This window comes from Loxodonta africana, chromosome 2 (genome assembly GCF_030014295.1).
Source record: "Loxodonta africana isolate mLoxAfr1 chromosome 2, mLoxAfr1.hap2, whole genome shotgun sequence".
In the NCBI taxonomy this organism is placed as follows: Eukaryota; Metazoa; Chordata; class Mammalia; order Proboscidea; family Elephantidae; genus Loxodonta; species Loxodonta africana.
In genome coordinates this window covers 145344862-145363244 of record NC_087343.1, presented here as the reverse complement: position 1 = coordinate 145363244, position 18383 = coordinate 145344862, and positions in this window count along the sequence as shown.

Here is an 18383-nt window from a genome sequence, read left to right as displayed (position 1 = left end):
TTATTAGGTGCTGTTGAGTTGGTTCCAATTCACAATGACGCTATGTACAACAGAATGAAACACTGCCTGTTCCATTGTTACTATTATAACTTACTGCTACAATTACTTTGTTAGAACCTGGTTCAGTGGGGATTCCAAAGGACCTTACCATTTATAGTCCCAAAGGCCTAAATAACATCTGAAATTTCTGTCTATCTTTACCTCCTCTCTCCCCATACTTACCATCTCCTTCCCAGAAAATAAACACATGTGTCATCTCAATATCACATTTAAGACTCTTTACTACTCATATTTGTCCTTGAGACTCCTTGATACTAGTCCTATGCTCTAGTCATCATTGTGTCCCCATTGCCTAGCACAATGCCTGACACACAGTAGGTGTTCAATAACTATTAAACTACACTCAATGCTGCATACGGATAAAGCTATCACAGGATAAAAAGAGAGCAGTAAGTATTCAGAATCCCTGGGTGGTACAAACATTTAAATGCTCAACTACTAGCCAGAATGTTGGAGGTTCAAACCTACCCAGGGGCACCTGAGAAGACAGGCCTGGAAATCTGTTTCTGAAAGGTCACAGCCTTGAAAACCCTATGTAGTTCTACTCTGCACACATGGGGTTGCCTGCCATGAGTCGGGATTGACTCAACAGCAACAAACAACAAAAACAGGTGAGTATTCACCTCAAGTGATGGAGAATATACTATACTTATCTCTTGCTTAAGCAAACATATAAAAAAGGTAATAAACAAATATATTTCCCTTATTTTTTTACATTGTAACCGTGAGTTTCATTTGAATATGTTCTGGTGGTAACTGAGTATTATTTTTCTTTCAAGTTTCTCAAGATGAGATTCTAACTGTAAGACCAAGAACTCTTAGAATTTTGCTTGAGATTTAGTGGGGTTTTTACTCACTGCCCCAGTTCATCTATTAAAGAAAAATTCCTTCCTTATTTTTTTCCTATTTCTTCATTGATTTTTGTTTTCTATGGAGATCTAGGAAAGGAATTTTAAACGTAATAGCCAAACTAGGTAAAATTCACTTGCTCTGGGATTCTTTGTTGGTGGGATCTGCCTTGAGAGTAGGTATGTTCTACCAAAATATCTCTCTTAGTATGGTATCTACAATTTCATCCATAGAGTTAATCTCTTATGAATTTTAGTGTGTGTATATGTGTGTGTGTGTGAGTGAGAGAAAGAGAGAAAATCTTTAAGGTATTCTATTAAAATGAAAGCTTCCACAAGGAAGCAAATATCATGAATTGTTATTTAAACAAACCAATGAAAACACGCACACACATACATGCAGTTAAAGTAGAGAGGAAAACACCAAGATGAGCACTTGGATGCACAGATGGATCGGTGCCAAAAGTGAACCTTGCTCATTTGAAATTTGTTGAGGACCAGCCTTTTTGAATTTTTAATGAAAAAAAGTTAGGGGAAATGACACTTACCTATGTTTTCAGTCCCTCTCCGCACTGTTCCAGCCCTATTTAGAGGAGCAAGCTTCCTTTGAAATATTACCTAAGTGAGAGAGGCTGGCTCTGTGTAATAGGAAATTGACTTAGAATTTTTTTGAACTGCCCAGAGAGATTAATGTCCTTAGAAGGAGCTTTAGGACATTGTTGGAATTAAAAATAACTTGGTGACAATTTAACAATGGAAAGATGAAAGTCACTTTTAAACCTTCTTCAGAGGAGTCTGACTCTGTGGAAATTAAAAGTGATCCAATAGTGGTTGTTAAAAATGCAAAATTCACTTTAATTTTGAAAATAATTTGAAGCTTTTAAGCTGTATTCCTTGCAAAAGTTACTGGTGTATATCCCCACTGACCACAGATACAAGAAGACAAGTTCATCCTTCTTCTTTTCTTCCCTCCTCCCTTCTTCCTCCCTATTACAGTGAAAACTGTGAAAGCCAGAATGTGTATAAGGCAGAAACCTGTCAGAGAAGAAAAACTCAAATATTTTCCACTAAGAGAGAGCAATAGAAAAGTGGTAAGACTACACCCTATAAAGTGCAGGATTAATTTAACCTGTTAACCTATTTAAAGGGCAATACAAACCTCAAAATAAAAATAAGGTCAATTTGACAGGGACAAATCTGTATTTTTATGTGTGGTAGATTGTAAAAATGGTCACAAATTAGACCCTTTTTTCCATTCATGCACTCCCAAAGTGACATTATAAATCTTATCAAAAGGTAGAGTCCATGTCTTTACCCTTTGAATTTGGCTTGCATTAGCCAGTGATACATTAACAAACATGACTCAAGGAAAGGCTTGAAAGTACTTGCATGTTTGAACTTGTCTTTTGCTGCTCTGGGGAACCATACCACAGCTTCTATGTGAAGGAGCCTGGACTAGTCTACTAGATGCTGAAAAGATATATGGTCTAGTTGAAGGCCAGAAACAGAGCAACTTAGCTTACCACAGAAGCATGGTTGAGACCATGTGACACCAGCAGAAGAAATACCCAACTGAGCCGAGTCCAAATTAGGAGCTAAATAGATTTCATAAATCACTAAGTTTGGAATCCACCACTCATCTGTCAGTTTGTACTACCATGGTGGCTTGAGTGTTGCTGTGATAATGGAAGCTATGCCACAAGAATTTGAAATACCCAGCAAGGTCACCCAAGGACAGGTTTCAGTGGAGATTCCAGACTAAGACAGACTAGGAAGATCTACTTCTAAAAAATTGGCGAGTGAAAACCTTACAAATAGCAGCAGAAAATGGTCTGATATACTGCTGGAAGATGAGCCTCTCAGGTTGGAAGGCACTCAAAATACAACTGGGGAAAAGATGCATCCTCAGTGTAGGTTGTCCTTAATGATGCAGATGGAGTAAGCTTTTGAGGCCTTCATTTGCTGATGTGACATGTCTCAAAATGAGAAGAAACAGCTGCAAACATCCATTAATAATAGGAATATGGAATGTAAAAAGTATGAATCTAGAAAAAATAGAAGTTGTCAAAAATGCAATGGAACACTTGAAAATCGATATCCCAGGCATTAGTGGGCTGAAATGGACTGGTATTGGCCATTTTGAATTGGATAATGGTATGGGCTACTATGCCAGGAATGACAAATTGAATACAAATGATGCTGCATTCACCTTCAAAAAGAACATTTCAAGATCTATCCTGAAATACAACATTGTCAGTGATAGGGTAATACCCATACGCTTTCAAGGAAGACTAGCTAAAAGGATTGTTACTGAAGTTTGCTTACCGACCACTAATGCCAAAGAAGAAGTAATTGAAAAATTTTACCAACTTCTGCAGTCTAAAATTGACCAAACATGCAATCAAGATGCATTGATAATTACTTGTGATTGGAATGCTAAAGTTTGAAACAAAAAAGAAGAAGAATCAGTAGCTGGAAAATATTGGCCTTGGTGATAAAGACACTGGAAACCACATGATAGAATTTTGTAAGACCAATGACCTATTCATTGGAAATACTTTTTTCAACACCATAAACAGCACCTACACGTGGACCTCGCCAGATGGATAAGTGGGAATCAAATCGACTGTATCTGTGGAAAAAGACAATGGAGAAGCTCAGTGTCATTTATCAGAACAAGGCTAGACGCTGACCGCAGAACAAACCATCAGTTGCTTATATGCAAGTTCAAGATGACACTGAAGAATATTAAAACAAGTCCATACAGGAAGAAAGCAAAAGGTCATTAAAAAGACAGGAAAGAAAGACCAAGATAGATGTAAGAAGATACTCTGAAACTTGCTCTTGAACATTGAGTAGCTAAAGCAAACAGAAAAAATGATGACGCAGAAGAGCCAAACAGATTTCAAAGGGCAGCTTGAAAAGACATTGTAAACTATTACAATGAAATGTGCGAAGACCTGGAGTTAGAAAACCAAAAGGGAAGAATATACTCAGCAGTTCTCAAGCCAAAAGAAATGAAGAAAAAATTTAAGCCTCGAGCTGTAATATAGAAGGATTTTATGGGCAAAATATGCATTAATAATTACTGGTGATTGGAATGTGAAAGTGGAAAAAAAAAAGAAGGATCTGTATTTGGAAAATAGGGCCTTGGTGATAGAAACAACGCCAGAGATTACATGATAGAATTTTGCAAGACCGTCAATTTATTCATTGGAAATACCTTTTTCAACAAGATAAACAGTGAGTATACACGTGAATCTCACCGAGTAGAGAACACAGGAATCAAAATGTGTTCCAATCTGTGGAAAGAGTCAGTAGAAAAATTCAATATTATCAGTCAGAACAAGGCCATGGGCTGACTGTGGAACAGACCATCAATTGCTCAAATGCAAGTTCAAGCTGAAGCTGAAGAAAATTAAAGCAAGTCCACGAGAACCAAAATTCAACCTTGAGTATATCCCAGGTATATATAAGTATGGTACTCTTGGTCACCGTGCCTCACCCTACACTCCTCCTTCTTGGCTGTCTGTGCTGCTGCTATCTCTGGTAGTTGTCAAAGCCAAAAGGGGCAGCTTTGTGCTGGCTCCACTGGAGAAGCTAGCCTTCCTGGCATATATCAGAAATGACTACACTACAATATGCAATCCTGCTCATGGTAACACCCTGCCATTAGGACAAAATGAGCGGAATGTGTATGAAGGGAGTAGGAGGAGGAATAACAACAAAATCAGAATAGATGAGTTTTGAGACTAGAGGAACCCTAGAGATCATCTCTTCCAACTCCTCATTTTCACAAGAGAGGATCTTTGTACAGAGAGCTGATGCCATTGGCTCAGGGTTTTGTGATATAGGAATACCACATGTGGGACCTAAACAGAAGTCTCCTCACTCTGAATCCATTTCATTTTACTCAGTCTTGCTTTTCATATATCATTTAAGATTTTCCAAAACAGAAGGGTAGGTTTTTGGAAATTTTATTGAGTGGTAAATAGCTAGCCTGGTGTATGATGAATTACCCCTATAAAATAGTTTGCAAGCAATAGTAGAAACATGGTTCATTCTCCCTTTTAAATATGCATTGTTCTATTTTGGTGGTTATTTCATTTAAGAAGTGCTTTGATGATGGGGCTACTGCTTAGGCATACCTTGTAATATGTGGAGACCTGACAATCCCCTTCTCCCACCCAACCAGGACTGCAAAGCAATTCGAGTGGTGTATGCAGTAGAAACTCATACAACTACCAGTAGAGTTGGCCTCAGCTCCCACAACCACTCCAGCGTTACTGAGACCTCACATAGATGTGTGGCTCAGTGTGGCAAAGAAATGCCTGGAGTGTAGACAATGATGGTTGCCACACTGGATCCTCAAGTTACTGCAGGAGCAGCGGGGCATATAGGATAAAGATTCTAACAATCTTGGGTGCTCCTACAACCAATGGCCATCAAGTCAATTCCAACTTATGGTGACCCCATGTGATTCAGAGTAGAACTGTGCTCTGCAGGGTTTTCAATGGCTGCTTTTTCAGAAGATTGGCAGGCCTTTCTTCCAGGGCATCTCTGGGTGGATTTGAACCACCAACCTTTCAATTAGTAGCTGAGTGGCTTAACTGTTTGTGCCACCCAGGGCTGTTCCTATAGGACGATTGAAAATAAAGGCCACTGCCCTGGGTCCTGATGGGATAAAGCTCTTGTTTCTGGTTCTGCATACTCCAGTTAGCATTCCCTTTCCTTCTTTTTCCCTTCAGTATTTTTTTTTTTTTTATCTTAATTGCAACTGCCTTTCATTAGCAATAGAGCCCTGGTGGCACAGTGGTCAAGAGCTCAGGCTGCTAACCAAAAGGATGGCAGTTCAAATCTACCAGCTGTTCCTTACAAACTCTATGGGGAGTTCTACTTTTTCCTGTGGGTTGCTATGAGTTGGAATTGACTAGACAGCAACAGGTTTAGTTTTGGTTTTTCATTAGCAAAGCATTAGGAAAGGGAAGGAAGAGGGCAGAGAAGGAGGAAATTGGGGATGCCTGGGGGAAGAAAATGGATCTGTGTTTTGCAGAAGACCCTGAGCCCATGAGGAACTATCAAAAAAGACCTGCCAGAGACAAGCAAGTCTGTCAAAACTGGAGAACATTTCTTTGCTCAAACTAGGTAGAAGAATTCTCTTCCGGAGGCTCAGAGAAGGGGGTTGGTGAAGGCTTGCTCCTCATCTGGCCACTTTATGCTATGGAAACCGATACTAAAAAGACTTATTTAGACAAATGTATTTGCCTTACCTAAACCCATTGCCGTTGAGTCAATCCCGACTTTTAGAGACCTGGTAGAACAGAGTAGGACTGCCCCATAGGGTTTCCAAGGCTATAATCTTTATGAAAGCAGACTGCCATGCCTTTCTCCTGAAGAGCGGCTGGTGGTTTCAAACCGCTGACCTTTCAGTTAGTAGCTGAGTGCTTTAACCACTGTGCAACCAGGGTTCCCTATATATGCCTTAGGTATATTTAAAAAATACTCCCAAGCTTTTCTTTCTGGGGCATAATCTTTTATCTATGTTTTTCGTTTAAAGTGCTGCTTCTAAAAAAGAAAATAAATGTTATTTTGGGAAAATTATCAGTATAGTAACTTCTGAGAGGTCTCTCCATTGTGTATATGTAACACAGAAAAATTAAGGCAGGCTAAATGTAACATTTCATCATGCTTCTGATGGATAAGAAAAATGATTTAAAGGAACTAAAGAATAATTAAAAAAAATACCTTAAGGGTGTTGCTTTAAATTAGGAAACTCATATTGGGAATCATAGCAATGATTTAAGGTAAATTGGAATACAGAATGCATAGGATTTACCAAGCGATGACCTCGATGGTGAGCTGAGAGTAGGGATGGGTTGCTGCCTCATCACCGTCCCATTGATACACAAAATAGCATAGCTTTGTTTGTTGCGTGGATTTCCTTTTTCTATGCACATTCATTCATGTGTTCAGTATTTATTCAGTGCCTATTTTGTGTCGTCATCGAGCTAGACACCAGAAAACTGAGGAGAGAGGATATACGCAGGCTTCTTCCTCCATTCCCTGGGCTCTGATAAGAACAAATGGTGTGTGAGGCACCAGAGAAGTGCAAAATGCTCGGAAAACCAAGTGAAGGGAGAGATTCATTGCTGTGGGGGTGGGATTTCATAGAGGACAAGGTAACTTGAGTTGAGTTTTACAGGATGAGTAGATATTTTCAAGGCTAATAAAAGGTAGAGATGGGTATTTCTCTTATGGGGACTGTCTGAAGAGAGTTTGGAGGCTAAGAGGACTATTTGGAGGAGTGGTTTGTTTTCTGTTGTGCCAAGAGCATGGGTGGGTGGGGGAAGGGAACAATGGCAGAAGGGAGGGAGAAGATGTTTACTTGTGCCATATTATCAAGGGCTTGGGATTCCATATCAAGAATCTGGACTTAATAGACCACACCCTATTATCTCTGCCTGCCGAGTGCCCTCTGACATCATTTACAGAGGGGGGTATTTACCCAGATTGTTAGCAATAATGAATGTGTATTTATTTTTTGTATGTGTCTATCAATTTTATGACCCAGCATAAGACATTCAGCTGCAAGTTCCTTGTACGGTGTGAAGATTTCGATTAGGACTTAATTTTTATAGCCCAAGTATACCTATCCTTCTCTCTACCTCTGGCTTCAAATATACCCAAAACTTTTTTTAAATCAAAACAAGATAAAATCCTTGGCAAAGACATCTCTTTGCCAGTTTTTTGGGTGAAGTCAAAGACTCTTCCTATTAAGAATAAGTTTAATTCCATTTCATTAATTGACCAAAAAATAGTTTTAAAAATTTTAGTAATTCAGACAATCTAGAAGAATTTTAAATGTATTCTAATAAAAACTTAGAATCTAAAATCAGTCATTCAAAAACATAACCAGGCAAGCAGCAAATTCATCAGTACACTGTTAACCATGATAGAAGACAAATCAGTTATTCCACCAGTGAGATATAAAATATAATCAGGATTGAGTTAAATTTTTTCTTAATTAGGCAGTGTGGCAGAGTGCAAATATCATGGGCTTTAGAATAGGACAAACTTAGGCTCAAATGCTGGCTTTTCTCCTTTCTAACTCTATGCACTTAAGCAAGTTATTTATTCTAAGTCTCGGCTATAAAATGGTGACAATAATAGCATGTAGTATCCTTCAGGAACTGGTTGTTACTCTTAATCCAGTATGTAATGCCTTAGAACATAGACCATAAGCTTCACGAGGAAAAAAGTCATGTCTTATTTTGCTCACCTCGGTGTCTGGCACATAGTAGGCTCCCAGTAAGGATGTATGAGCGGAAGGAAGGGAGGAAGGAAGGGAAGGAGGAAGGAAAGGAAGGAAGACAGGAAGGGAGGGAGGAAGGAAGGAAGGAAAGATCATCTACTGCATGTTCCCCAAGTATTTCTTGCCATAACCATGAGGTCTAAGAGGAAAATCAATAGGCAATAGGTATTTAATGAAAGAAAGAGATGAATTAGAGAGAAGGAAAACAATAAGAAATTCATACCTTACCTGGATTGTCCAATGCATTCCCTCTTTTCTATGCCTTCTGTGCTGCATGCCCACATTTCCAGATGCTCCTTCTGTATTTCCTTAAGCTTTGTAAGTTGAAATTTACCTATTTTGTGAAGACAAGGCCTAGAAGGAAGGAGCTCCAGCTGTTGTACATTCAGCTGCTATTGCTTGGAAATGGGCAGAGGTATATGTCTACCACTGGGAGCATCACTCCTGAAGTCCTGGGAGGAAGTAATACAGGTGCTGATCTCCAGTGTCTTCTCCACAGTGCCAGAACCCAAGCAAGAATTTTCTATTAAATCGTCATAGATGAAAAAATTGAAACCGAGAGTGATAAAGCAGCTTGCTCAAGGTCATGCATTTGACTAATCACAGAATTTGTTGTATATTTGCATTCTGATTTTGTTCAGTGCTCCTCCTGCTTCCTGAATCATTCTTCTGTTACATGCAGTATGAAGGAAGCAGTTGGATATATCAAGCTTGATGAGGCATCCATTTCCAAGAAACAAAGGATGATTTGTAGGACTCCTTGAGCAGAGAAAGGCAAGGAAAGGTTGTCAATAAAATAAACAGAGGTATAACAAAGGGTGGGGGCAGTCTGATGAGAAGGTTGTCAGCAGAGAATTTTAAACAATAATACTACCAACTAAAATTGATCTGCTTTTTTAAATTAGTACCTCGTGCTGGCAATTCTAAACATCAGTGCAAAATCCTTCTCTCTGATGGCTCAGACAACTTTCACTCCTCCACTGACTATAAAGCCCCTCCCTGAACGCTGTTGTTGTTAGGTGCTGTCAAGTTGGTTCCGACTCATAGTGACCCTACACACAACAGAGTAAAACTCTGCCTGGTCCTGTGCCATCCTCACAATTATTCTTTTGTTTGAGCCCATTGTTGGCAGCCACTGTGTCAATCCATCTCATTGAGGGTCTTGCTGTTTTTAGATGACCCTTTCCAGGGACTGGTCCCTTCTGATAACATGTCTATAGTATATGAGATGAAGTCTTGCCATCCTCTCTTCTAAGGAACGTTCTGGCTGTACTCCTTTCCAGACAGATTTGTTGGTTCTTCTGGCAGTCCATGGTACCTTCAGTATTCTGAATTGCTTGCTTAACCCTAATCAGAAAGGGTTATGGTTGGCTCTGTGACCTCTGCCCTCTGCCATTTAATAATTATGTCATTAAAAGTATTTGCCTTTAGCTATTTTCTCCTTGGGAAAAGCAACCACTGAGAGGAGCTTGGCTGGATAGAAGAAGTACAGAATTTTGGAGTTAGGCTGACTTGGTTCAAATTCAGGTCTACGAGTAACTATTTGGCTATGGGCAAGATTTTTTTTACCTCTTTGAGTCTCAATTCATCTATCTATAAATTAAGAATAAGCTTAGAGGATAGTAAGAATTTATATGTAAATAAAGGTATCTGGCTCAGAGTAGATGCTCAATGAATATCAATGATTATCACATATTACTCAGAAGCCCTGGAATTTCCACCAAGAGTCCAAAATTTCTAGGTAGTAATTTTCACTCTGTACCCCCGTTTTGAACTTTTAGTCACCATCATTGAAGTTGGTACTCTGAGCTGTTCCGTCCTTGCTCTTATTCTCATAAAAGCTCAGGAATCAGGTCCCTGATTCCCGGAATATGGCTGCATCTCCTACAGGGCTTCCCAGATGTTTTTTACAAAACAAACTTTATGGTGGAGTAATTTCAGTACAACGAAATGTACAAGTTAATGGGTTTTAACAAATGTATACACCAATGTGACCAAGAAAAAGAACATTTCCCCATACACCCCAAAGTTTTCTCATGTCCCTTCTCAGAAAATCCCATTCATCTCAGACCCATGCAACCATGATTGACTTTCTATCAGTAAAAATTAGTTTTGCTTGTTCTAGAATTTCATATAAATGGAATTATAAAGTGTGTTCTCTTCTGTGTCTGCCTTTCGCTCAGCATAATGTTTTTGAAATGTATTCATGTTATGCATGGGTCAGTAATGTTTTGCTTGTTTCTAAATAGCATTTCATTGTATGTATATGCCACAATGGCTTAATGGTTAAGTGCTTAACTGCTAAGCCAAAGGTAGGCAGTTCTAACCCACCCAGCAGCTCTGCAGAAGAAAGACCTGGTGATCTGTTCCTGTAAAGATTACTGCCTAGAAAACTATATTTGGCAGTTCTACTCTGTTACATGGGGTTGCTATGAGTCAGAACTGACTTGATGACACCTAACAACAATGACAACATTCAACTCTTCATGGACATTTAGAACCCACCAGCTGCTCCATGGGAGACAGATGTGGCAGTCTGCTTCCATAAAGATTTCAGCCTCATAAATCCTATGGGGAAGTTCTACCATGTCCAGTAGGGTTGCTGTGAGTTGGAATCAACTCAGCAGTAATGGGTTTGTTTTTTTGGTATGTTGTTGTTAGGTGCTGTCAAGTTGGTTCCGAGTCATAGTGACCCTATGCACAACAGAATGAAACACTGCTTGGTCCTGTGCCATCTTCACAGTCGTTGCTATATTTGAGCCCATTGTTGCAGCCACGGTGTCCATCTTGTTGAGGTCTTCCTCTTTTTTGCTGGCCCTCACCTTTGCCAAGCATGATGTCATTATCCACAGACTGATCCCTCCTGATAACATGTCCAAAGTATATGAGACACAGTCTCTCTATCTTTGCTTCTAGGAAGCATTCTGGCTGTACTTCTTCCAGGACAGATTTGTTCGTTCTTTCAGCAGTCCATGGCATATTTGATATTCTTCACCAGCACCATAATCCAAAGGCATCAATTCTTCAGTCTTCTTTATTCACTGCCCAGCTTTTGTATGTATACGAGGTGATGGAAAATACCATGGCTTGGGTCAGGTACACCTTAGCCTTCAAGGTGAGATCTTTGCTTTTTAACACTTTAAAGAGGTCTTTTGCAGCAGATTTGCCCACTGTAATGTGCATTTGATTTCTTGACTGCTGCTTCCATGGGAGTTGATCGTCGATCTGAGTAAAATGAAATCCTTGACAACTTCAGTCTTTTCTCAGGTTATCATGATGTTGCTTATTGGTCCAATTGTGAAGATTTTTGTTTTCTTTATGTTGAGGTGTAATCCATAGTGAAGGCTGTGGTCTTTGATCTTCATTAGTAAGTGCTTCAAGTCCTCTTCACTTTCAGCAAGCAAGGTTGTGTCATCTGCATAATGCAGGTTGTTAATGAGTCTTCCTGCAATCCTGATGCCTCATTCTTCTTCAAATAGTTCAGTTTTTCAGATTATTTGCTTAGCATACAGATTGAATAGGTATGGTGAAAAGATACAACCCTGACATACACCTTTCCTGACTTTAAACCACTCGGTATCCCTTTGTTCTGTTCAAAGAACTGCCTCTTGATCTATGTAGAGGTTTTGTGTGAGCACAATTATATGTTCTGGAATTCCCATTTTCACAATATTATCCATAATTCGTTATGATCCACACAGCCGAATGCCTTGACATAGTCAATAAAATGCAGGTAAACGCCTTTTTGGTCTTCTCTGCTTTCAGCTGGGATCTATCTGACATCATCAATGGTATCTCTCCTTCCAAGTCCTCTTCTGAATCTGACTTGAATTTCTGGCAATTCCGTGTAAATATACTGCTACAACTTTTGAATGATCTTCAGCAAAATTTTATTTGTGTGTGATATTGATGATTTTGTTGGATAATGTCCACATTTGGCTGGATCACCTTTCTTTGGAGTAGGCATAAATATGGATCTCTTCCAGTTGGTTGGCTAGGTAGCTGCCTTCCAAATTTCTTGGCACAGACAAGTGAACACTCCCAGCACTGCATCCATTTGTTGGAATATCTCATTTGGTATTTTGTCAATTCCTAGAGCCTTGTTTCTTGCGAATGTCTTCATTGCAGCTTGGACTTCTTTCAGGACCACCAGTTCTTGATCATAAGCTTGATCAATCCTGAAATGATTGAATATCAACCAATTCTTTTTGGTACAGTAACTCAGTGTATTCCTTCCATCTTATTTTGATGTCTCCCATGCCCTTCAGTGTTTTGCCCATAGAGTTCTTCATATCGCAACTAGGGGCTTGAATTTTTTCTTCAGTTCTTTTAGCTTGAGAAATCCTGAGCGTGTTCTTCCTTTTTGGTTTTCTAACGCCAGGTCTTTGCACGTGTCATTATAATACTTTGTTCTCTAGCCCTCTGAAATCTTCTGTTTAGCTTTTACTGTACCATTTCTTCTGTTTGCTTTAGCTATTTGACATTCAAGAGGAAGTTTCAGAGTCTCTTCTGACATCCATTTTGGTCTTTTTTTTCTTTCCTGTCTTTTTAATGACTTCTTGCTTTCTTTGGAAACCCTGGTGGCGTAGTGGTTAAGTGCTACAGCTGCTAACGAAAAGGTTGGCAGTTTGAATCCACCAGGCACTCCTTGGAAACTCTATGGGGTAGTTCTGCTATGTCCTATAGGGTCACTATGAGTTGGAGTCAACTCGACAGCAACGGGCTTGGTTTTGGTTTTATGCTTTCTTCATGTATGATATCCTTGATGTCATTCCACAACTTATCTAGTCTTCAGTCATTAGTGTTCAGTGCATCAAATCTCTTCCTGAAATGGCCTCTAAATTCAGGCGAGATGTACTCAAGGTCGTACTTTGACTTTTGCAGACTTGTTCCATTTTTTTTCAGCTTCAGCTTGAACTTGCATGTGAGCAATTGATTGTCTGTTCTGCAGTCAGCCCTTGGCCTTGTTCTGGCTGATGAGCCTTTCCATCGTCTCTTTCCACAGATGTAGTTGATTTGACTCCTGCATATTCCGTCTGGTGATGTTCATGTATATAGTCACCGTTAATGTTGTTGAAAAAAGGTATTTACAATGAAGAAGTCACTGGTCTTGCAAAATTCTGTCATGCCATCTCTGGCATCATTTTTACCATGAAGGCCATATTTTCCAACTACTGATCCTACTTCTTTGTTTCCAAATTTTGCATTCCAATCACCAGTAATATGATAGCATGTTTGATCAATTTCAGTCTGCGGAAGCTGATAAAAATCTTCAATTTCTTCATCTTTGGCCTTAGTGGTTGGTGTGTAAATTTGAATAGTAGTCTTATTAACTGCCCCTGGTAACCACTAATAAAGCTTGGTCTCTATACTTTTGCCTTTTCTTATCTTTTCGTATAAGTGAGGTCATACAACATTTGTCCTTTTGTGATTTACTTATTTCACTCAGCATAATGTCTTCATGCTGCATCCATATTGTAGCATGTATCAAGACTTTGTTTCTCCTACTGGCTGAGTAGTATTCTATCATATGTATATACCACATTTTGTTTATCACTTCTTCTTTCGATGGACATTTAAATTGTTTCCACCTCATGGCTATTGTGAATAGTGTCTCTGTTTGAATCTCAGCTTTCAAGTCTTTTGAGCATATACCTAAGAATGGAATTGCTGGATCATATGGTAGTTCTATTTTTAGTTTTTTGAGAAGGTGCCACAATGTTTTCCACAGTGACTGCGGCATTTTGCATTCCCACCAGCAATGGATAAGGATTTCACTTTTTCCACATGCCCGCCAGCATTTGTTATTTATTTATTTATTTTTATCTTAGCCATCTTAGTGGAAGTGAAATGGTATCTCAGCCAATTATGGCAACTGCTATCTATAAGTTGTACACCTTTAAAAAGTTGAATTGGCAAAAGTTGTGTGATATTGTCTTAGTTGTCTAGTGCTGCTATAACAGAAATATCACAAGTAGATGCTTTCACAAGCAGCAATTTATCTTCGCACAGTTCAGGGGGCTAGAAGCCCTAATTCAGAGCACTGGCTCTAGGGGAAAGCTTTCTGTCTCTCTCTGCTTTGGAGGAAGGTTCTTGCCCCTTCAGCTTCTTCTTCTTGGTTCCTTGGATAGCTTTATGTGTCTTAGCATCTATCTTACCCCTTGCTTGCTTTTTTAATCTCTTTCATATCTCAAAAGAGATTCATTTAAGATGCACCCTGCACTAATCCTGTCTCATTAACGTAACAAAGATGACCCATTTCCAAGTGGGACTAAACTCATAGGCATAGAGTTTAGAATTTGCAATACATATTTTGTGGGGATGCAATTCCATCTTTAACATATATACTTATAGCAGTGACAAAAAAAAAAAAAAAAGAGTTGCTGAGATTGCTTAGATACAACCAATACCTCATGGGATTTGGTTCCTCGGTTTGGAGGTTTAGGGTCATGGTTTCATGGAACATACCAGTTAATTGGCCTAACAATGTGTTTAGTACTTCTGTTCTACTTCCTAGTTTGTTATGTAGTGCCTGAGTTCTTAAAAGCTTGCAAGCAGCCATCCAAGGCATAGCAATTGGTCTTTATTCACCTGGAGTAACAGAGGAAGAAGAAGAGTCAGGAATGGGAGGAGGATATGGAATCTGTGGCTTATTGCTCCATGAATATCTGCTTCTTTCACCATGAGACTAGAAGAACTTGATGGTGGTCGGCTACTGTTACTGAACATTTTGATTAAGATTCTATAGAAGAATCCTCATCAAAAGGGTGGATATACAGAACACAATTTCACATTCTCATGGAATCCAGACTTTTGGGGTATGATCTAATTAACATAACAAAGAAATCCTATTTCCAAACTGGTTAACTTGTGCAGGTATAGGGATTAGAATTTGAACACATATTTTGGCAGGAAGGGACACAGTTCATTCCCTAACACGTGTTTTGGCTGCCCTACATGTCCCCAGACAGTCCCATGCCAACCTGAGAGTTCAGATAGAAGAGAAATAGGCTTCAATTTCAGGAAAAAAATACTTCTGCACTTTGCAAACAGTAAGAAAAGAAATGGAACAAATAATGTGATTCTTTAAAGGTTAAATACAGTTGTTGTTGTTGTTAGGTGCTGTCCAGTCAGTTCCGACTCATAGTGACCATATGCACAACAGAATGAAACACTGCCTGGTCCTGAACCATCCTTACAATCGTTGTTATGCTTGAGCTCATTGATGCAGCCACTGTGTCAATCCACCTTGTCGAGAGTCTTCTTCCTCTTTTCCGCTGACCCTGTACTCTGCTAAGCATGGTGTCCTTCTCCAGAGACTGATCCCTCCTGACAACAAGTCCAAAGTACGTAAGACGCAGTCTCGCCATCCTTGCTTCTAAGGAGCATTCTGGCCGTGCTTCTTCCAAGACAGATTTGTTCATTCCTTTGGCAGTCCATGGTATATTCAATATTCTTTGCCGAAACCACAATTCAAAGGTGTCAATTCTTCTTCGGTCTTCCTTATTCATTGTCCAGATTTCACATGCATACGATGCGATTGAAAATACCATGGCTTGGGTCAGGTGCACCTTAGTCTTCAGGATGGCATCTTTGCTCTTCAACACTTTAAAGAGGTCCTTTGCAGCAGATTTATCCAATGCAATGTGTCTTTTGATTTCTTGACTGCTGCTTCCATGGCTGTTGATTGCGGGTCCAAGTAAAATGAAATCCTTGACAACTTCCATCTGTTCTCCATTTATTATGATGTTGCTCATTGGTCCAGTTGTGAGGATTTTTGTTTTCTTTATGTTGAGGTGTAATCCATAGTGAAGGCTGTGGTCTTTGATCTTCATTAGTAAGTGCTTCAAGTCCTCTTCACTTTCACCAGGCAAGGTTGTGCCATCTGCATAACGCAGGTTGTTAATGAGTCTTGCTCTAATCCTGCTGCCCTGTTCTTCATATAGTCCAGCTTCTCGGATTATTTGCTCAGCATACAGATTGAGTAGGTATGGTGAAAGGATACAACCCTGATGCACACCTTTCCTGACTTTAAACCAATCAGTATCCCCTTGTTCTGTCCCAACAACTGCCTCTTGATCTATGTAAAGGTTCCTTGTGAGCACAATTAAGTGTTCTGGAATTCCCATTCTTCACAACCTTATCCATAATTTGTTATCAACCACACAGTCGAATGCATTTGCATAGTCAATAAAACACAGGTAAACATCCTTCTGGTATTCTCTGCTTTTAGCCAGGATCCACCTGACATTAGCAATGATATCCCTCGTTCCACATCCTCTTCTGAAACGAGCCTGAATTTCTGGCAGTTCCCTGTCGATATACTGCTGCAGCCACTTTTGAATGATCTTCAGCAAAATTTTGCTTGCCTGTGATATTAATGATATTGTTCTATAATTTCCACATTCAGTTGGATCACTTTTCCTGGGAATAGGCATAAATATGGATCTCTTCCATTCAGTTGGCCAGGAAGCTGTCTTCCATATTTCTTAGCACAGATGAGTCAGCATCTCCAGCACTGCATCTGTTTGTTGAAACATCTGAATTGATATTCCATCAATTCCTGGAGCCTTGTTTTTTGCCAATTCCTTCAGAGCAGTTTGGACTTCTTCCTTCAGTACCATCGGTTCCTGATCATATGCCACCTCTTCAAATAGTTGAATATCGACCAATTCTTTTTGGTATAATGACTCTGTATATTCCTTCCATCTTCTTTTGATGGTTCCTGTGTTGTTTAATGTTTTCCCCAAAGAATCCTTCACTATTGCAACTTGAGGCTTGAATTTTTTCTTCAGTTCTTTCAGCTTGAGAAATGCTGAGCATGTTCTTCCCTTTTGGTTTTCCATCTCCAGCTCTTTGCACATGTCATTATAACACTTTACCTTGCCTTCTCGAGAGGCCCTTTGAAATCTTCTGTTCAGTCCTTTTACTTCATCAATTCTTCCTCGACGCTCGAGAGCAAGTTTCAGAGTCTCCTCTGACATCCATCTTGGTCTTTTCTTTCTTTCCTGTCTTTTCAATGACCTCTTAACTTTCTTTATGGATGATGTCCTTGATGGCATTCCACAACTTGTCTGATCTTCGGTCACTAGTGTTCAATGTGTCAAATCTATTTTTAGATGGTCTCTAAATTCAGGTGGGATATACTCAAGGTCATATTTTGACTCTAGTGGACTTGCTCTGATTTTCTTCAGTTTCAGCTTGAACTTTCATATGAGCAATTGATGGTCTGTTCCACAGTTGGCCCCTGGCCTTGTTCTGACTGATGATATTGAACTTTTCCATCATCTCTTTCCACATATGTAGTCAGTTTGATTTCTGTGTGTTCCATCTGGTGAGGTCTATGTGTGTAGTTGCTGTTTAAATTGGTGAAAGGAAGGTATTTGCAATGAAGAAGTCGTTGGCCTTGCAAAATTGTATCATTTGATCTCCAGCATTATTTCTATCACCAAGGCCATATTTTCCAACTACTGATCCTTCTTCTTTGTTTCCAAATTTCGCATTCCAGTCACCAGTAATTATCAATGCATCTTGATTGCATGTTCGATCAATTTCAGAGTGCACTAGTTGTTAAAAATCTTCTGTTTCTTCATCTTTGGCCGTAGTGGTTGGTGCATAAATTTGAATGATAGTCGTATTAACTGGTCTTCCTTGTAGTTGTACAGATACCTCCCTATTTAACTTTGTTGGAGAAAAAGCTTCTACATACGTGAATTTTAAAGAAACACTTTAAGCTGCAAAAAATGTTTATAAAAACCTATTTTGACCACTGTAGGTTGAAATCTTCCTAAGATCTATTGCACACTCCTCTGCTTTGCTTTCTAAATTGGAGTTTCCCTAATGTAATCTATTATTTCCTTAGAGACTTAGGGGCCTCATTATTGATCATTCTATATGAAATGCAGAACACTGGGACACTTAACGTATATGGGATACTTTTATAATTCCACTCCACTTTTTTATAATATTAATTTTGCCATATGTTTTTAAATGCTAATTTTCTCTATCAGCTGTTCCTTCTTAAAGTTATTGGTGTATTCCTTGCTATTGCATTAAATTTTCTGTCTTATTTTAAACATAGTTTGGATGATGGCTTTCTCCAGCCCTCCCTTACAGAGGAGAGGATGAAGAATTTGTGACAGCTTTTTCTCCCTGACTGCATA